The sequence below is a fragment of the Pristiophorus japonicus genome, chromosome 1 (assembly GCF_044704955.1).
Source record: "Pristiophorus japonicus isolate sPriJap1 chromosome 1, sPriJap1.hap1, whole genome shotgun sequence".
Taxonomy (NCBI): Eukaryota; Metazoa; Chordata; class Chondrichthyes; family Pristiophoridae; genus Pristiophorus; species Pristiophorus japonicus.
In genome coordinates, this window is record NC_091977.1 from 199,881,632 (window position 1) to 199,903,797 (window position 22,166).

General features: G+C 47.2%; 1 protein-coding gene across 3 annotated transcripts in view; it reads right to left on the reverse strand.

Moving 5' to 3' along the window:
* Positions 1-8,324, reverse strand: part of poc5 (POC5 centriolar protein homolog (Chlamydomonas)) — a 173,609-nt gene extending 165,285 nt beyond the window's left edge. For all 3 annotated transcript variants that reach the window (XM_070886119.1, XM_070886104.1, XM_070886110.1), the window contains exon 1: positions 8,286-8,324. The gene's annotated coding sequence lies outside the window, so the exon portion shown is untranslated. The remainder of the gene's footprint in view (positions 1-8,285) is intronic.
* Between the last annotated feature and the right edge of the window lie 13,842 nt (positions 8,325-22,166).

Here is a 22,166-nt window from a genome sequence, read left to right on the forward strand (position 1 = left end):
AAAAGCAGACCTGCACCCTAGAAGCGTCAGGAGGACTGCTTTGTCAGTTGAAGTAAAGGTTACAGCTGCACTTTCATTTTATGCATCTGGATCATTCCAGGCCACAACTGGGGGTGTGCGCGCCATTTCGCAACATACAACACATATCTACATTCGGCAGGTGATTGCTGCACTATATGCCCAGAGGAATGACTGCATAAAGTTTCCCATGACCGCCCAGGCAATGCGTGACAGGGCTGTGGGCTTCTCCAGGATTGCTGGCTTCCCAAAGGTACAGGGCTGCAATGATTGTACCCACATCGCGTTGCGAACACCTTTGGAGGATTCCAAATATACAGGAACAGAAAAGGCTTCCAACTCTATGAACAAGCAGCTTGACTGTGACGATATGCATCACTTCATGGCAGTTGATGCGAGATACTCTGGGAGCACCCATGATGCTTTCATTCTACTTGAGCGCGCTATATCTGCCATGTTTCAGCAGCAGCCAGAAGGGCAGAGTTGGCTACTGGGGGACAAAGGGTACGGCTCATGACGCCCCTACGCGTAACCTGGACGGAAGCCAAGCGGGAATACAAGCCGCACATTGCGACGCGCAGAATAGAGAGGACCATTGGCATCTTGAAGCAACGTTCCCAATGCCTGGACCATTCCGGAGCCTACTTGCAATACTCGCCTGAGATTGTCAGTCAGTTCACGTTGTGTGTTGCATGCTGCAGAACTTAGCCACCATGAGGCAACAGCAGCTGGTGGAAGACCCACCTGAGGGGAGAGTGGCTGATGACGAGGAGGGAGATGCAGATGACGAGAAAGCCATGCAACTACCTGAACCTGGGGCACGATGGTGGAGGAGGGCGGGCTGTTGTGCCCCATTAACGATTGCTCGAGCCTTGCGCCAGCAGCTCATCCATGAATGCTTTGCTGCCTGAAGGCTCAGCGGCAACTATTCAAAATGGACCATGTTTACTGTTTGGACCTGTTCCATAATGTTGTGTTCTGTTAATAATGGAACAAATAATGTAAGTGATTCTTCTTTAGTTCACAGAGTTGCGTTAATAATGGAACAAATGATGTAAATGATGCAGTTATAATTTAAAACATACATTTTACTCAAAATTTTAACATTTGTTTGTACTTAACTTTAATAAAAAATATTCTTGTATCAAACTTTAAACTATTCAGTTAAAATCACTTACAAACTTTTAAACTTGTAAATTTACATCACTTACAAAAAACGTAATTTGAGAACAGTTACCATCATAAGAACAGTAACAATAACAGCAGCAGCAAACAAAGACTGCAACCATCTCTCCTCCAACTTATTCTAAGATCGCCTGCTGCGCTTGGTCTTGGTGACTCCACCTCTGCCCACTGGGGGTGGCGCAGCGGTTCTTCGGATGCTATCAAGCTTATTCTTTCCAGCATCTTGGGTAATGCGCACTTCTTGTTTGGGGGAAGAGTGGGTAGAGGGTCCTCTTCAGAGGTTGGTCTGGGAATTGAAGTGGGAGTGGCAGTTGATTCCGTCAATCGTCGCGGGGTCTGGACGTGTTCCCTTATTGCAGCAGCTACCTCCGACATTCCCTCCCTCATGTGCCTAGACAGCGTCTTAACTACCTGCGGCATTCCCTCCCTCATGTGCACCGACAGTGTATCAGCTACCTGCGACATTCCATCCCTAATGTTCACCGACAGTGTATCAGCTTGTTTGATGAGAATGATCGGGAGATCCAAAAGCTAATAGATCGCAAGCGCAGAGCATTTATGAGCCTTAAACAACAACCCAACTCGAGAGCAGCAAAGCAGCATTACAGACGGCTCAAGGCTGAGGTCCAACAAAAAACCCGGGACCTAAAGAACAGGCGGTAGATGGAGAAAGGACAGGAGATACAGCAGCTGGCCGATAGCCATCATGTGCGAGGATTCTTCATCACCATCAAGGTCACCTATGGTCCAAACACTCAAGGCCCCTCACCCCACTGCTGGCCAAGAACAGGGAAGCACTCATCAAGGACACTGAGGCAGTCCGGGCCCGCTGGAAGGAGCACTTCGCAGATCTCCTCAATCGAGACTCTGCCTTTGACTCTAATGTTCTCGACTCCAGCCCGCAGCATGCTACCCACCACCACCTCAGTAAAGCCCCAACACTGCACGAGGTAGAAAAAGCCATGACAATTTAACAACAAGGCTACGGGAGCGGATGTAATTCCTGCTGAGGCACTGAAGTATGACGGAGAGGCACTGTTGGTACGAATGCATGACCTCATCTCTCTCATCTGGAGGGAGGAGAGCATGCCAGGAGATCTCAGAGATGCAGTGATTGTGACCATCTTTAAAACAGGGGACAAGTCCGACTGCGGCAACTACAGAGGAATCTCCCTGCTATCAGCCACTGGGAAAGTTGTCGCTAGAGTCCTCCTCAACCATCTTCTCCCTGTGGCAGAGGAGCTCCTCCTGGAGTGACAGTGCGGATTTCGTCCCCTACGGGGCACAACGGACATGATCTTTGCAGCACGATAGCTGCAGGAAAAATGCAGGGAACAGCCCCAGCCCTTATATATGGCCTTCTTCGACCTTACAAAGGCCTTTGGCACTGTCAACAATGAGGGTCAATGGAGCTTCCCCTCCGTTTCGGATGCTCCCATAAGTTCGTCACCATCTTCCGCCTGCTCCACGACGACATACAGGCCGAGATTCTTACCAACGGATCCATTACAGATCCAATCCACGTCCGGACCGGGGTCAAACAGTGCTGCGTCATCACCCCAACCCTCTTCTCAATCTTCCTCGCTGCCATGCTCCACCTCACAGTCAACAAGCTCCCCGCTGGAGTGGAACTAAACTACAGAACCAGTGGGAACCTGTTCAACCTTCGCCGTCTCCAGGCTAGGTCCAAGACCACCCCAACCTCTGTCGTTGAGCTACAGTACGCGGACGACGCCTGCATCGGTGCACATACAGAAGCTGAACTCCAGGACATAGTCGACGTATTTACTGAGATGTACGAAAGCATGGGCCTTATGCCAAACATCGGTAAGACAAAGGTCCTCTACCAGCCTGTCCTCGCCGCACAGGACTGCCCCCCACCCAGTCATTAAGATCCAGGGCGTGGCCCTGGACAACGTGGACCATTTTCCATATCTCGGAAGTCTCGTATCAACAAGAGCAGACATTGACGACGAGCTTCAACACCGCCTCCAGTGCGCCAGTGCAGCCTTCAGCCGCCTGAGGAAAAGAATGTTTGAAGATCAGGCCCTCAAAACTGCCACCAAGCTCATGGTCTACAGGGCTGTAGTAATACCCACCCTCCTGTATGGCTCAGAGACATGGACCACATACAGTAGACACCTCAAGTTGCTGGAGAAATACCACCAACAATGTCTTCGCAAGATCCTACAAATCCCCTAAGAAAACAGATGCACCAACATTAGCGTCCTCGATCAGGCCAACATCCCCAGCATCGAAGCACTGACCACACTTGATCAGCTCCGCTGGGCAGGTCACATAGTTCGCATGTCAGAGATGAGACGCCCAAAGCAAGCACTCTACTCGGAATTCCTTCACGGCAAATGAGCCAAAGGTGGGCAGCAGAAACGTTACAAGGACATTCTCAAAGCCTCTCTAATAAAGTGCAACATCCCCACTGACACCTGGGAGACCGTGGCCAAAGACCTCCCGAAGTGGAAGAAGCGCATCCGGGAGGGTGCTGAGCACCTCGAATCTCGTCGCCGAGAGCATGCAGAAATCAAATGCAAGCAGTGGAAAGAGCATGCGGCAAACCTGTCCCACCCACCCTTTCCCTCAACGACTATTTGCCCCACCTGTGACAGAGACTGTGGTTCTCGCATTGGACTGTACAGCCACCTAAGAACTCATGTTAAGAGTGAAAGCAAGTCTTCCTCGATTACGAGGGACTGCCCATGATGATGATGACGGGTACCAGTATACCAATACAATCTTACGGGTGGAACTTACATTCATTCAGATTTGAAACCTATTCTTTCGCCTTACACATAAATAACACTCCCGACTATGGTATATGATATACAAGTTCAACATTAACTTCTTGATTTGCATCCCATTCCAAAGTCCAGATCATTTATGTATATTTATGCTATTATCTGAATTCGACCATCTTCAACTGAACTGCTCAATCCAAAACTTTAATATAAAAATTAGAAGCTGTATGATTTCCAACAATCCTTGGGTTAACGCCACTCAGCACTCACTCGCTTTCCCCCCACACCACCGCCGCTGACATCACTCCTCGAACAAATATCCCGGCTTCCTATCCGACAACCAAATTATGCATTCCCAGGTTTTACCTTAAATGCCTGCCATTTTAAACATTTATAGCCCATCACGCAGCACCTTGTCAAATGCTAGTTGGAAGTCTAGGCACATCATGGATTTCCACAGTTCACTCACAATGTACTTCCTCAATAAAACTCAAAGATGCTATGCAGGCACTACGTTACGACACTCAGCTAGCTGGCACTGCAAATAGTGTAGATGGGGAAAAGAAAGTTAAAACGTGACATTAATAGATTAAGCAAGTGTGGTAGGTGGAATTCAATATAAGGAAGTGTGAGGACATCCACTTGGACACAAGATAGATAGAGCAGGGTATTTTCTAAATATTAAGAAACTGGGTAATGTGGATCAGCAGGCAGATTCCAAGTACAGAAATCACAAAACTAATAGGTACAAAAAAAATGTAAAAGGCAAATGGAATGTTGGCCTTTATCTCAAGAGGACTGGAATTTATGTTACTGTTGTCCAGGCCTCTGGTTAGATCACCATCAGTTATGTACACCACACCTCAGGAAGGATATATTGGCCTTGAAGAGGATATAGCACAGATTCACCTGAACGATACCGGGACTAAATGTATTAAATTATGGGGACAGGTTGCATATACTAGGCTTTTATTCCCTTGAATATTGATGATTAAGAAAGATTAAAAAGAATTGCTAGGGGAGAGAGAAACTATTTTCTCTGGCGAGAGCGTCTAAAACAAAAAGGGCATAACCTTCAAATTAGAGTTAAGCCTTTCAGGGGTGATGTCAGAAAGCACTTTACACAAACATGATCTAGAACTCTCCTCAAAAAAACTGAAATCGATATATTTTTGTTAGGCAAGGGTAATAAGGGCTACGGAACCACGGCAGGTAAATGGAATTAAGATACAGATCAGCCATGATGTAACTGAATAGCAGAACAGACTCAAGGGGATGAATGGCCTATTCCTGTTACTAGGTACAACTTGCAGTTATTATAGCATCTTATTACATCCCTCAAGATGTTCCAAGCCACTTCACAGATAATAAATTAAAATGCAGTCATTTATTATGTAGGGAAACATGTAGCCTAATTTCCCACATAGCAAGGTCCCATAGATATCCCGTAGATACCGTAAGTGACCAGGTAATGTGTGTTTTCTTCTTGATGGTGTTGGTTGAAGGAGGACTCTTAGCCCAAAATCTTTGCTCTTTAAAAATAGTGGCAAGGGATCTTTTACATCCATCTAAGCAGGGTTCTCAGTTTAATATCCCATCCCAAAGAACTGTACTTGTACCAACCAAGACTATGTACTCACTGCTTGAGGTGGGACTTCAACACACAACCTTAAGAACATACATAAGAACATAAGAAATAGGAGCAGGAGTAGGCCACTTGGCCCCTTGAGCCTGCTCTGCCTTTCAACAAAATCATAGCTAATAGCAGTGTGGAGGCCCTGACCTGTGTGAGAACACCAGCGGCAGGTCGGGGCCATAAAAGGAATGGAGATGCGGTGGTCCAGGAACAACGTGGAGGCCACTTCAGGAAGCAGCGCGAGCTGGTGCAGGAGGGCGACGGCGGCAAAGACTGACGTCAGCAAGGTCCAGGTTGGTGATTGGAGCGTGGACAGATATAGCAGGAGCGGCGAGAGACTGTGGAGGGATGTGATCGGGGTCCAGGGGAGGCTCGAGTTCGATATGTGTGCGCACTAAGTCCGTGCAGCAGAGCAGGTCTCCAGTCATCTTGGATAACCCTTGCCACTGGATAAAGGCCTAGCTCTCTCAAGTCCGCGTGGTGGCTGGTGTGCAACGGCCACCACACGTTAAATAAATCCACACACATGCATCTTCCACCCTTCAGGATGTAGTTCAGGACCTGGAATATTAGGTCCTTCATTGAAACACCTGTGAACTCATCCTTTTTTGGCATGGAAGCAAGTCATCCTCGTTTCGAGGGACTGCCTATGACGATGAGCTGATCTGATCATAGACTCAGCTCCACTGCCCTGCCCGCCACCCATAACCCTTATCGCTCAAAAATCTGTCCATCTCCGCATTAAATATATTCAATGACCCAGCCTCCACAGTTCTCTGGGGCAGAGAATTCCATAGATTTACAACCCTCTGAGAAAAAAATCCTCCTCATTTCAGTTTTAAATGGGCAGCCCCTTATTCTGAGACTATGTCCCCTAGTTTTAGTTTCCTCTATGAGTGGAAATAGCCTCTCTGCATCCACCTTGTCGAGTCCCCTCATTATCTTACAAGTTTCAATAAGATCATCTCTCATTCTTCTGCACTCCAATGAGTATAGGCCCAACCTACCTTTATAAGTCAACCCACTCATCTCCAGAATCAACCTAGTGAACCTTCTCTGAACAGCCTCCAATGCAAGTATATCCTTCTTTAAATACAGAGACCAAAACTGTATGCAGTACTCCAGGTGTAGGCTCACCAATACCCTGTACAGTTGTAGCAAGACTTCCTTGCTTTTATACTCTATCCCCCCCTTGCAATAAAGGCCAACATTCCATTTGCCTTCCTGGTTACTTGCTATACCTGCATACTAACTTTTTGTGTTTCATGCACAAGGACCCCCCTCATCTCTCTCTACTGTAGCACTTTGCAATTTTTCTCCATTTAAATTATAATTTGCTTTTGTATTATTTCTGCCAAAGTAGATAACCTCACATTTTCCCATATTATACTCCATCTGACCAATTTTTACCCACTCACTCAGCCTGTCTATACCTTTTGCAGATTTTGTGGCTTCCTGACAATTTGCTTTCCCACCCATCTTTGTATTATCAGAAAGCTTGGCTACATGACACTCAGTCCCTTTATCCAAGTCATTAATATAGATTGTAAATAGTTGAGGACCCAGCACTGATCCTTGCAGTACCCCATTAGTGAGTTTGCCAACCAGAAAATTACCCATTTATCACAACTCTCTGTTTTCTGTTAGTTAGCCAATCCTCTATCCATGCCAATACATTACCCCCAACCCAGTCAGCTTTTATCTTGTGCAGTAACCTCTTGTGACACCTTATCGAATGCCTTCTGGAAATCCAAATACACCACATCCACCCTGCTCGTTACATCCTCAAAAGAACTCCAGCAAGTTTGTCAAACATGATTTCCCTTTCATAAAACAATGCTGACTCTGCTTGATTGTATCATGCTTTTCCAAATGTCCCACTACTGCTTCCTTAATAATGGACTCCAGCATTTTTCCAATGATAGATGTTAGGTTAACTGGTCTATAGTTTCCTTTTGGTCTGCTTCCTTTTTTAAATAGGGACATTACATTTGCGGTTTCTGAGTCACAGGCCAACAACTAAGCCATGTCAACATTCGTCTAATTCTAAAGCAAAATACTGTGGATGCTGGAATCTGAAATAAAAACAGAAAATGCTAGAAATCTCAGGTGGTCAGGTAGCATCTGTGGAGAAAAGAGCAGGCTGCATGACCCACTGAGATTTCCAGCATTTTCTGTTTTTAGTCCAATTATAATTTCTTGAATCCACTTCATATTTTCCTTTTTTAATATAATGTGGGTTGCATTTGCAAGTCAACAAATTAAAACCTCAGTTACTTCTATTGTGGAGCAAACAACATTTACAGAGTTGATGTTCCCGGTTTAATATCCACGGTTATCCAATAGTCAAGAGTACTCAAATAGCCTCTTTGCCCAGGCAAGGTGAAATCCATAGGGAAAGAATTCCAGGAACTCGTGGAATTTGTTTGTCCAATTTTGATTTTTTTTCTTGCCCCAAGATTCTTAAAAGTTCCCTTAGCTGTTGCACAAGCCACAACCTTTGCACCAGGCGAAGATAGTTTGAACAGCTTCAATATGTTTGGTTATTTCGGTAAAATCCCGGCAAATGCACCTCAGCCTCGGGATGGAGCTTTACCGTCTGCTGGACTGGCGAACTGCCCACGCCGTTACTGCAAGCTCGGTGCTTTTAATTCAGGGACACTTTGTGCTGAAAAGTATAGCGTAAGCCTTACCGTCTGCAGCGACCACCTCCCTCTCCCTGACCGTTTCAAACTGTCCGCACCCCAATAATCGCCTATGCTATTGGAGGCGCAGGCCACCAAGACCGTCGCTGATTGGTCTGATGAGCCACCTGGACCCTGCTCCATCATGTGCCTTGATTGGGTAGGTTTCCTCCGCCCCCCCTCCCACCGTGGTTGCCATGGTTGACAGACGCGGAAATCTTCCGGCTGATTGGCTGCGAGTCCCAGGGGCAGTCGCTGGGCTTCGCATGCACGTAGTCTGCGAGATCAGACCTTCAACAGGAGGTTGTCTCAGCTCTCACAGGTACGCCGAAAAGATCCCATGGCACTATTCGAAAAAAAAACCCAGGGGGATTCTCCGGTGTGTTGACCAACATTTATCTCTCAAATAAAAAACAGATTAACTGTTCATTCATTTTATTACTGTTCGCGACATCTTGCTGATTGCAAATTTTGTGTTTTGTACTTCAAAAGTCATTCATTGACTGTAAAATGCTTTGGGATGTCCCAAAGATCTGAAAGGCACTTTATAAATGAAAATTATTTATTGCATTACATATCAATGATAGTCGCATTTATGTAGCACCTCAAGCGTCAGTTTGGCTCAGTTGGTAGTATTTTCAACTCCAAGTCAGAAGGTAGTGATTTTGAGACCCACCTCAAGGTTTGAGCTGATCTAGGCTGACATTCCAGGGCAGTACCAAGGAACTATCCTTTGGCTTAGACATTAAACTGCGACCCTTTGATATTCTGATGGTTGAAGAGCTGAGAGATGATACATCACAATCACAACTAATGAGCAACTTATCCCCATAACTGGAACTGTTCTCTTCTCTCAGGAATTTGTCAAGTTCACTTTTGAAGGAATCTAGTGACTCCAAACTTACATATTCAAGCAATCTGTTCCAGAGGTTAGAGGTTAATGACTTGGTGAAAATAAATATTTCCTGCCATCCAAACTACAGGCAACTCTCGATTATCCGGGTCCCTGGGGGATTGGGCTATTCCGGATAAACGATTTTGCCGCTAGGGCGAGTGCATGTCTCAGAGCTGAAATTTGACGGTGATAGAACCAACCACGAAGACATAGTTTGTGTTATCATAGCGTGAACGTAATAAAATACATGACAATGGATTCACCTGCTTCAATTTATGCGTGCTTGCTAGCTGAAGTGATCGAGATTTTCACATGTGTGACAGTTATTTAATGCCTGTGTCAGTTGCGAAATGAGAAAGGAGTGCACGCCTGAGTCAATTTATGTGTGATTGACACTTGAGGTGATCGAGATAATCACGTGTGCGACAGTTTTTAAAAACACCGTTACAGAGGGATCTCCGTTAGATCCGTGTACGGATAATCGAGAGTTGCCTGTAATTTTTGCCAATGAAGTTTATAGACATGATCCCTTCCTCCCATGCTTATTCATTTCAAATAACTTATCTGTATCAATCCTTTAAGCATTTTACTGTAGAGAAGGAGACCATTCAGGCCATTGTGCCTGTGTCAGCTTTTAACTCTTTCAAACATTTATCCACTTCCCTTTCAGAAGTTATTATTCTGAATTCTGCTTGCACCATTTTGTGTCTGGAAAGACATTCAATGTCCAATAACACTCTGTGTAAGAAACATTTCTCCTAACCTCTTCCTTTGCACTTTTCATGATCTTAAATTTATGCCCCCTAATTACTAACTGACCAACCAGTGGAAATAGTTTTTCCCTGTTTATTTGATCAAAACCTCTCATATTTTTGATCTTCTATTAGATCTCCTCTTAACCTTCTCTGTCCTAGTGAAAAGAGTACCAATTGATTTGGTCTCTCCTCATAACTAAAGCATCTCATCACATGTTTCATCTTAGAAAATCTCTTCTGTACACTCACATTGGCCTTGGCAGCCTGCCTAAAATAAGGCATCCAACAGTGGACACAAGAGGGTCAATTCTGGGCATCCACAGCGGAGCAGCACTCACAGGTCGGCAGCGAGTGTTTTTCTATCTGTTAAAATGAATGCATGGAACATTATAACCATGATTTCCAGCCATGCATTCTCTGCAAGCTATGCTCATCACTCTCCATTGCAAGTACAGAATTAGTCCTAATCATCATCATAGGCAGTCCCTCGAAATCAAGGAACATAAGAACATAAGAAATAGGAACAGGAGTAAGCCATACGACCCCTCGAGCCTGCTCCGCCATTCAATAAGATCATGGCTGATCTGATCATGTACTCAGTTCCACTTCCCTGCCCACTCTCCATAACCCCTTATCCCCTTATCGTTTAAGAAACTGTCTATTTCTGTCTTAAATTTATTCAATGTCCCAGCTTCCACAGCTCTCTGAGGCAGCGAATTCCACAGATTTACAACCCTCTGAGAGAAGAAATTTCTCCTCATCTCTGTTTTAAATGGGCAGCCCCTTATTCTAAGATCATGCCCTCGAGTTCTAGTCACCCCCATCAGTGGAAACATCCTCTCTGCATCCATTTTGTCAAGCCCCTTCATAATCTTATATGTTTCGATAAGATCACCTTCTTCTGAATTCCAATGAGAAGAGGCCCAACCTACTCAACCTTTCCTCATAAGTCAACCCCCTCATCTCCAGAATCAACCTAGTGAACCTTCTCTGAACTGCCTCCAAAGCAAGTATATTCTTTCGTAAATATGGAAACCAGAACTGCACGCAGTATTCCAGTTGTGGCCTCATCAATACCCTGTATTGCTGTAGCAAGACTTCCCTGCTTTTATACTCCATCCCCTTTGCAATAAAGGCCAAGATTCCATTAGTCTTCCTGATCATTTGCTGTACCTGCATACTATCCTTTTGTGTTTCATGCACAAGTACCCCCAGGTTCCGCCTCTAAAAGTGACTGTACAGTCCAATATGGGAATTACAGTCTCTGTCACAGGCGGGACAGACAGTCATTGAGGGAAAGGGTGATTGGGGAGTCTGTTTTGCCGCACACTCCTTCCGCTGCCTGTGCTTGCTTTCTGCATGCTCTCGGCGACGAGACTCAAGGTGCTCAGCGCCCTCCCGGATGCTCTTCCTCCACTAATTGCGGCCCACCCAATGATTTGTATTAGTTTGGCATTAACACTTTCTGATATTGGATGCCTCTAAAAGAAAAATAAACCGTACATTTATACAGCGCCTTTCACGACCTCAGGACATCCCAAACGCTTTACCATCAATGAAGTACTATTTTGTAAAGTGTAGTCACTGTTGCAATGTAGGAAACGCGGCAGCCAATTTGTGCACAGCAAACTCTCACAAATAGCAATGCGATAATGACTGGATAATCTGGGTTTTTTTTAGTCATGAGGCTTAAATATTGGCCAGGACAAACTAGGATCCCATTCACTTTTTTAACAGCTTTATCAATGTGTCCATCCTATTTTAAAATTTGTATACCCGAATCCAACAAGTCTCTCTGCTCCTTTTAAAATTTTGGCATTTAGTTTACATGTCCTCCCTGATTCTTCCTCACAAATTGTATCACCTCACATTTCACTGCAGTAAATTTCATCTGACATTCATCTGCCCAATTCATTAGCTTATCTTTATCCTCCTGAATTAATTTACAATGCTTTTGGCAATTAATTATACTCTCTATTTTAGTGCAAATATTAATGTGGAGCCTCGACACCAGAGTTTAGATCATTTAGTTATGTTGAAAAGAGCAAAGGTCCTGATGCACATTACTGTTTACATCACTCCAGTTTGAAAAACATAAGCTGGGAGATTCCTTGGAGCTGCTCCTGCTCCGTCGTTGTAACCTTGCCAGTATTGCAATGTAAACTGTGTTTAGGTACATTAACAGGGTTTCTGCTGCACTTCTGATACAGAAATTATAGCATAGTGGGAAGAACTCCAAGGAAATTCCTGGCCATCATGAAAAACTCCTTACTTCTCAATTCTTTCTTCATAAGTCTAAATCCTAATCCCTGATAACATGCTGTTGAATCTACACTGCATCTTTTCCACTGCTTTAATGTCCCTCAGATAAGGGGCACCCAAAACTGTAAACAGTACTCCAACTGTAAACTAACTAAGAATTTATACAAGTTCAACATTACCTCCATAACCTACGTCTCTAGATACAAAATCAGGATTTAATTTGCCTTTTTTATGGCCTGATCTACTTGCAGTGAATGAAGGTGAAGTGCTTTTCTGTTCCAATGACAGCACAGATACTGGTTATTATTAAACACACTGGGGCTGATAACATGATCCTGGCAAAGAGCTGCTGAATACTGCTCCTGAGGCACTCAGTGCACCTGAGCCCAATGAGGTGACCTTGTAAGGTTGGCTAATTCAAATATTTTTGTGCTGCTCCTAGCTTGTATCTTATGATGTGCTGAGAGTACCATTCGATAGAGAGTCAAAATGTCAAGGCAACAGCAGCTAGTGAAGAGCTACTAGCTGGCTATGACCTACTGCCATTTTCCTTTTAATGTCATGGGAATCTAAGTCCCCTTTCAGGAATTGCCATTTATCATGTATGTAGACCATGTATACTAACTGTATAGTCACATAAGGTGTGCCACCAGAGGACACTGCGGTGTGAAACCTGAGGGCCACCTGCATAGGTGTGCAGGGCCCAGTATAAAAGGCTGCCCACCATGCTTGTGCCTCACTCTGGAGTTACAATAAATGGGACTAAGGTCACAACAGCTCCAGTACAATACTGGACTTCATGGAGTCATTCATAAGAGTATTAAAGATATAACAACTGGCGACGAGATTATGAACTTTCACGTAAAAATGACTAACGTTGGTGCATTAGTAAAGTTCTCACATGGTGAAGATTGGGAAGCCTTTACGGAGCGGCTCGACCAATATTTCGTAGCAAATAACCTGGTAGGCGATGATCCGGCCACGCTGGCAGATAAGCACAGAGCTATCCTGTTGACCAGTTGTGGGCCCGGGGTCTACGGCCTCGTCAGGGACTTGCTTGCACCAGAGAAAACAACGACCAAGTCAAAAGAGGAGATGAAAGTATTAATTCGGGATCAACTCAAACTGAAGGAGAACATCCTCACGGCCAGGCATCGATTTTATATACACCGCCGCCCCGGGGGCCAGGAAATCGCGAAGTACACTGCCGACACTACACTGCAGGACCATATAAATTCGGCACATCCTTCACCGATGCGTTGCGGGACATCTTCGCAATTGGCATCAGTCATGAGGCCCTTCTTCACAGACTACTGTCTGCCAAAACCACCGTCACACTGCAGAAGGACATCAGCATCAGACAGGCGTTCAGGGCCTCAAGCTGCAGCTCCAAGCTGTTGATGACTCACTCTCAGGACTCAAAAACGGCAAGTACTGTAAATAGAATGACGCCTTTCACAGGCAGAACTGTTGAACGTGAATCTGCCCAGGGCAGAGCGTACAGGCCCCCGAGTCCTTTAACTCAGAGTCCGCCGAGGGGTGCAAACGTAAGTCGAGTAGCACCATGCTGGTGTTGCGGAGGTAATCACAGGGCTCATCAATGTCGGTTCAGAGACTATGTGTGCAAAGGCTGCAGCACAAAGGGCCACCTCCAGCGAATGTGCAAAAGAGCTGTGACTCACCACGTGGAAGAGGAGACAGCAGATGGCTGTGAATCCAGCGCGAATTACGAGGAAATGGCTAGAGAGGCAGCTCAGTCACTGGACAAAGTGTATGGAGTATATACCTGCACCACAGATTATCCTCCAGTGATAATGGAAGTCGAGATAAATGGCGTTCCAGTCTTCATGGAAGTGGACACAGGGGCGAGTCAATCAGTAATGAGCCAGGAAGCCTTTGAGAGGCTATGGAACGTTCAAGCTGAACGACCCAAGCTGGTCCCGGTTCAGGCAAAGCTGCGCACCTACACCAAGGAACTGATATCAGTTGTTGGTAGTGTGGATGTAAGTGTATCCCATGATGGCACGGTGCACAATTTAACTTTGTGGAGTGTTTCAGGTGATGGACCAACGCTACTTGGAAGAAGACGGATGGGGAACATTCATTGGAACTGGGAAGACTTCATCCCTCCAGCGATCGACATCCCCCATGCTCAGAGGCAGAGCAAGCCCCCACCTTCGGTTGGACCAGGTACCAGAGAGCAGATCCGCGCAGCCCCCGAGGCACAGACCACTCATCACGACTGCGTGGCGATGATCCGGCCGAGACGACCCGAACGCACCTTCCCGGTTTCAGTGGGAGGACTCCTGGGTAGGAAGATTGGATCCGAGGGCGCCTTCCCAGCTTTAGTGACAGAATCCCTGGGAAAGAAGATTGCGACAGTCGATATCATGGACAGGAAAAAGATGGCATCCAAACCACGAGGTGCAACGCTAATGGAGCAACGACACGTGGTTGCACGCAAGGAAGACGATTGGGGTAAAAGTAGTAAGGCCATTTTAAAGGAGGCCAGCAACCCGCCATTTTTGAATGAACTGCTTGAAATTGGTAATCAATGTAAAAGTCCAGCTGTAACGAGCAAAATGTTGTTGAGCGATGTTGGGTGCAAATTGCAATCAGCCAATGTAGCGGACGAACACCTAATGGTCATATACAGGTCCAGTGGGCTATCCAATGCTGTAGCCTGCGTCCCCGGGACCAGAATAATGTATCATAAAGTGTTCACACAGCTGACAGAAGTAGACAAGCCGCAGAGTAAACGATCCCCGGAGAGCAGAGGCACCTGTAGCGATACCCTGCCTCAGATCGGTTTAACATTCCGGGCACCCGATGGCATGAACCGCCACGGGCCAGAAACAGTAAACTGCGCCTATGCTCACAGTTGACTACCGTCGTCCACCACCCGGGTGAAAAACGCGCAGCCCACAAACCCACTCGCCACCACAGCAATGCCCAAGAGCGAAGGGTCACCCGCAACAGCTCCTCTGAACGGGACCTGGACCAGCTAGGATCCCAAACTTGAGAGTGCTCGCAATGGTGCCCTCAAGGAAAGTGTTATGTCTTTAATACTCTTTTGAATGACTCCACGAGGTCCAGTATTGTACTGGAGCTGTTGTGACCTTAGTCCCATTTATTGTAACTGCAGAGTGAGGCACAAGCATGGTGGGCAGCCTTTTATACTGGGCCCTGCACACCTATGCAGGTGACCCTCAGGTGTCCCACCGCAGTGCCCTCTGGTGGCACACCTTATGTGACTATACAGTTAGTATACATAGTCTACATACATGACATCACTTCCCCCCAAGTCTTTAATGCAAACTGACTCGTTCATTGACGGTGACCTGGGCTTTGCTCTTCCTGGTTGATCATCGGAGGGTCGCTTCTAGCTTGGGTGGGTTGGTAGTGAGATTTGTTGCCAGTGGAGGTCCCCATGGTTTCTGGTTGTGAGTCCACGACTACTCCATTCTCCCCCCCACACAGAGATCATGCTAATGACCCGTTACATGCAAGTTGCATTCAAGTTCATCACATGGGTTTTACAGTTACATCTTAGTACATTTGTTGGGTGGATTACAGTTGCGTTTCTTTTTGTGTGGTACATTTACATGATCAGTACAGGTATATCAGTACAGGTACACAAGGACAGTCTAGTTCCAGCACGGCCGGATGAGATCCGGGTCGTCTGGTGGCGGTGCAGCGCCCCATGCTGGTGGGTCTGTGGGTGAGATGAGCTCATTTTGCTCGAGTTGCCGGAACTCAGGGCTCTTGCCGTTACTCCTAGTGTCAGGCAGGCCCAAAGACAGCTGTTGTGTCTGTGACCTCCCTGACCTTTTCATTTGCACAGTGTCGCAGCTGCTCCCTGGGAAGCGGTCTGAGCGAGTGAGCGTTTCGTCTAAGCGATGGTGGGGCTGCCTCGTCTTGTCGAGCAGTTCGCAGGGGACGGCTGACTCGCTTTTCTTGAGGGCACCGTTGTGAGCACTGTAGTTTGGGATCCTGGCTGGTCCAGGTCCCGTTCGGAGGAGCCGTTGCAGGTGACATAGAAACATAGAAAATAGGTGCAGGAGTAGGCCATTCGGCCCTTCTAGCCTGCACCGCCATTCAATGAGTTCATGGCTGAACATTCAACTTCAGTACCCCATTCCTGCTTTCTCGCCATACCCCTTGATCCCCCTAGTAGTAAGGACCTCATCTAACTCCTTTTTGAATATATTTAGTGAATTGGCCTCAACAACTTTCTGTGGTAGAGAATTCCACAGGTTCACCACTCTCTGGGTGAAGAAGTTCCTCCGCATCTCGGTCCTAAATGGCTTACCCCTTATCCTTAGACTGTGACCTCTGGTTCTGGACTTCCCCAACATTGGGAACATTCTTCCTGCATCTAACCTGTCTAACCCCGTCAGAATTTTAAATGTTTCTATGAGGTCCCCTCTCATTCTTCTGAACTCCAGTGAATACAAGCCCAGTTGATCCAGTCTTTCTTGATAGGTCAGTCCCGCCATCCCGGGAATCAGTCTGGTGAACCTTCGCTGCACTCCCTCAATAGCAAGAATGTCCTTCCTCAGGTTAGGAGACCAAAACTGTACACAATACTCCAGGTGTGGCCTCACCAATGCCCTGTACAACTGTAGCAACACCTCCCTGCCCCTGTACTCAAATCCCCTTGCTATGAAGGCCAACATGCCATTTGCTTTCTTAACCGCCTGCTGCACCTGCATGCCAACCTTCAATGACTGATGTACCATGACACCCAGGTCTCTTTGCACCTCCCCTTTTCCTAATCTGTCACCATTCAGATAATAGTCTGTCTCTCTGTTTTTACCACTAAAGTGGATAACCTCACATTTATCCACATTATACTTCATCTGCCATGCATTTGCCCACTCACCTAACCTATCCAAGTCGCTCTGCAGCCTCACAGCATCCTCCTCGCAGCTCACACTGCCACCCAACTTAGTGTCATCCGCAAATTTGGAGATACTACATTTAATCCCCTCATCTAAATCATTAATGTACAGTGTAAACAGCTGGGGCCCCAGCACAGAACCTTGCGGTACCCCACTAGTCACTGCCTGCCATTCTGAAAAGTACCCATTTACTCCTACTCTTTGCTTCCTGTCTGACAACCAGTTCTCAATCCATGTCAGTACACTACCCCCAATCCCATGTGCTCTAACTTTGCACATCAATCTCTTGTGTGGGACCTTGTCGAACGCCTTCTGAAAGTCCAAATATACCACATCAACTGGTTCTCCCTTATCCACTCTACTGGAAACATCCTCAAAAAATTCCAGAAGATTTGTCAAGCATGATTTCCCTTTCACAAATCCATGCTGACTTGGACCTATCATGTCACCTCTTTCCAAATGCACTGCTATGACATCCTTAATAATTGATTCCATCATTTTACCCACTACCGATGTCAGGCTGACCGGTCTATAATTCCCTGTTTTCTCTCTCCCTCCTTTTTTAAAAAGTGGGGTTACATTGGCTACCCTCCACTCCATAGGAACTGATCCAGAGTCAATGGAATGTTGGAAAATGACTGTCAACGCATCCACTATTTCCAAGGCCACCTCCTTAAGTACTTGGGATGCAGTCATCAGGCCCTGGGGATTTATCGGCCTTCAATCCCATCAATTTCCCCAACACAATTTCCCGGCTAATAAGGATTTCCCTCAGTTCCTCCTCCTTACTAGACCCCCCGACCCCTTTTATAACCGGAAGGTTGTTCGTGTCCTCCTTCGTGAATACCGAACCAAAGTACTTGTTCAATTGGCCCGCCATTTCTTTGTTCCCCGTTATGACTTCCCCTGATTCTGATTGCAGCGGACCTACGTTTGTCTTTACTAACCTTTTTCTCTACATATCTATAGAAACTTTTGCAATCCGTCTTAATGTTCCCTGCAAGCTTCTTCTCATACTCCATTTTCCCTGCCCTAATCAAACCCTTTGTCCTCCTCTGCTGAGTTCTAAATTTCTCCCAATACCCTTCGCTTTTGGGCATTGCCGTGGTGGCGAGTGGGTTTGTGGACTGCGCCTTTTTCACCCGGGTGGTGGGCGACGGTAGCCGACTGCGAGCATAGGCGCAGTTTACTGTTTCTGGCCCGTGGCGGTTCATGCCAGCGGGTGCCTGCAATGTTAAACCAATCTGAGGCAGGGTATCGCTGCTTCTGCTCTCCGGGGATAGAAACATAGAAAATAGATGCAGGAGTAGGCCATTCAGCCCTTCAAGCCTGCACCACCATTCATTATTGTCATGTATTCAACTGTCATTGTAATCCATGTATAAACTGACCTAAGTTGTACACCGTGAGAACACTGACCACTAGGTGGTGAACCTGTGGGAGACACTCCTAACCTGGACTTTCAGGTATAAAAGGGGAAGCTCCACCCATCTTCTGCACTTCAGTGCTGGCTAATAAAGGTTACTGGTCACAGAGTGACCTTCTCTCTAGTATGGGCCTCGTGTGCATTTGTATTGTATAGTAAGGACGTATTATTGGTGACGAGAAACTGGAATTTAAACCACGCGAGCATGGCCATTAGCAGCACAGACGAGAGGTACTGTGTTGGTGATGATTGGGACGATTTTATTGATAGACTACAGCAAAGTTTCGTCACTAAGGAATGGCTGGGACAGGATTCGGCCGACAAACGCAGGGCTCATCTCCTGCCGGTTTGTGGATCCAGGACGTACTCCCTGATGAAGGACCTTCTAGCGCCAGAGAAGCCGGCGGACAGGACTTTTGAAGAGATCAGTAAGTTGATTGGGGAACACCTTAAACCAGCGAGCAGCATGCACATGGCAAGACACTGGTTTTACACGCACCGGCGGCAAGAACGGCAAAGCATTCCAGACTTTGTGGCAGACCTCCGGCGACTGGCGAGCCTATGTAAGTTCCCAGAGGCATGCAGAGCGGAGATGCTGCGAGACTTTTTCATTGAGGGCATCGGGCACGCTGGGGTGTTCAGGAAACTGATTGAGACCAAAGACCTGACCATGGAAACGGCGGCTTTGATGGCCCAGACATTTATCTCAGGGGAGGAAGAGACCAGAATGATGTTTGACAAAAATCTTGGTTTAAATGCAGCAAATGGACAGGGAGTCAACATTGTTAACGCGGCACACAGTTCTCCAGGCAGACAGGGGCAATCGGACATGCCCGAGCATGTAGTCAAACCCAAAGGGGGAATTCAACAGAGACAATGGCTAGCTGAACGGCGATTCATGCCATCGCAAGGGACAATGCGGCCAGTAATGGGGCCATCAACACCTGTCAATGATGCGTTTAAGGACAGTTACAGAGGCAGTCAGAGACGATCGACTGGTAATGGACCTTTTGTTTCCAACAACGGCTCATGTTGGAGGTGTGGAGGCAAACACACAGCTAGAGCTTGCAGGTATCAGCAATATACCTGCAGAAACGGCACCGTCAGCGGTCACTTGGCGCGTATGTGCGGGAAGCCTGCAGCCAGGTTGATGTACAAGAAGGACGGGCCCGATGTAAGCCCTACGAGGCCAAATGGACACTGGGGAAACTCGCTGGAAGCTGAAGTTCAGCGAGTTCATGTGGAGCACATATACAGTTCATACACCAGGACGCCACCGATAATGATGAAAGTGCTCCTCAATGGCATCCCAGTATCAATGGAGCTAGACACGGGGGGCCAGCCAGTCCCTGATGAGTATCAAACAGTTCAACAAGTTGTGGGCGTCCAAGACCAGGAGGCCAACATTATTGCCGATTGACGCACAGCTACGGACATATACAAAGGAGATCATTCCGGTGCTAGGCAGCGCCACGGTAGATGTGACCCACAAAGATTCGGAGAACAGGTTGCCACTCTGGATTGTCCCGGGGGACGGTCCCGCACTACTGGGGAGGAGTTGGCTTGCTGTCATGAACTGGAAATGGGGCGATGTCAATGCAATTTCGTCTGTGGAGTGAATATCATGCTCACAGGTCCTGGACAAATTTGACTCACTATTTCAACCCGGCATTGGCACTTTCATGGGGACCAAGGTAGTGATTCCGGACGCCAGGCCAGTACACCACAAGGCCAGAGTGGTGCCGTACGTGATGCGGGAAAAGATAGAAGGCGAATTAGACCGCCTGCAGAGGGAAGCCATCATCTCGCCAGTTGAATTCAGTGACTGGGCGAGCCCGATTGTGCCGGTGCTCAAGGCAGATGGGTCGGTCAGGATATGTGGCGATTACAAGGCCACCATCTATCGGGTGTCACTCCAATACCAGTACCCGCTACCGAGAGCGGAGGACCCTTTGCGACGCTATCCGGTGTCAAACTTTTTTCAAAATTGGACCTGACCTCAGCTTACACGACCCAGGAGCTGGCGAGTGAGTCGAAGAAGCTGATCACAATCACGACACACAAGGGGTTGTTTGAGTACAACAGATGTCCGTTCGGGATTTGCTCGGCTGCCGCGATCTTTCAATGAAACATGAAAAGTCTCCTCATGTCGATTCCAAGGACAGTGGTTTTTCAAGACGACATCCTCATCACGGGTTGTGACACTGAAGAAAACCTCCATAACCTGGAGGAGGTGCTACGCAGACTGGACCGGGTAGGTCTGCGACTGAAAAAGGTGAAGTGCGACTTCCTAGCTCCAGAAGTAGAATTCCTGGGGATGAGGGTAGCAGCAGACGGGATCAGACCGACTGCGTCCAAAACGGAAGTGATCCAGAGAGCACCCAGACCCCGCAACACGACAGAGCTGCGCTCGTTCCTGGGGCTTCTGAACTATTTTGGAAACTTTCTTCCCAAATTGAGCACGCTGTTAGAGCAGCTACACGTGCTCCCACGCAACGGTTGTGAATGGGTCTGGGGGGACAACCAGGAAAGGGCTTTTGATTGAGCATGCAATTTGTTATGCTCCAACAATCTGTTAACGCTATATGACCCATGTAAGAAACTTGTTTTAACATGCGATGCGTCGTCCTATGGTATAGAAAAGGAAGCGCGTGCATGTGTATATGCAGTAAAAAAAATGCACCAGTACCTGTTTGGCAGGAAATTTGAGCTGGAAACAGATCACAAACCCCTAACGTCCCTTTTGGCTGACAACAAGGCCATTAATGCAAACGCGTCGGCCCGCATACAGAGGTGGGCATTCACGTTAGCCGCCTATGACTTCAATTCGGCACAGACCAGGCACTGAAAACTGCGCCGATGCACTCAGCAGGCTCCCACTGGCCACCACCGATGGGGCATCCGAGCATGCTGCTGAGATGTCATGGCTATTGAAGCTTTTGAAAGCGAAGGCTCACCCGTGACAGCCCGTCAGATCAAAGTCTGGACAAAGAGACCCGCTACTGTCTTTAGTCAAGAAATGTGTCCTGAATGGGGACTGGGCAGCCACGTACGGGGCATACCCTGAGGAATTTAAACCATTTCACAGGCACAAGGATGAACTCTCGATTCAGACCGATTGCCTACTATGGGGAAACCGAGTAGTCATGCCCCAGCTGGGCAGAGAGGTGTTCATCCGAGAACTCCACAATGAGCACCCGGGCATAGTCATGATGAAGGCAATTGCCAGGTCACACGTTTGGTGGCCAGGGATGGATGCAGACCTAGAACTTTGTGTTCGCAGGTGCAACACGTGTGCCCAGCTGGGCAATGCGCCCAGGGAAGCCCCCCTTAGCCCCTGGTCCTGGCCCGCCAAGCCATGGTCATGCATCCATGTGGACTACGCAGGTCCTTTCATGGGAAAAATGTTTTTGGTTGTAGTAGACGCCTACTCCAAATGGATCGAGTGTGACATTCTCAATTCAAGCACATCCTCTGCCACGATAGAAGGTCTACGGGCAATGTTCGTCACCCATGGTCTACCGGACGTCTTAGTCAGTGACAATGGCCTGTGCTTTACTAGCATTGAATTCCAGGACTTTATGGCAGGAAATGGTATCAACCATGTCAGAACGGCACCATTCAAGCTGGCCTCAAACGGCCAGGCGG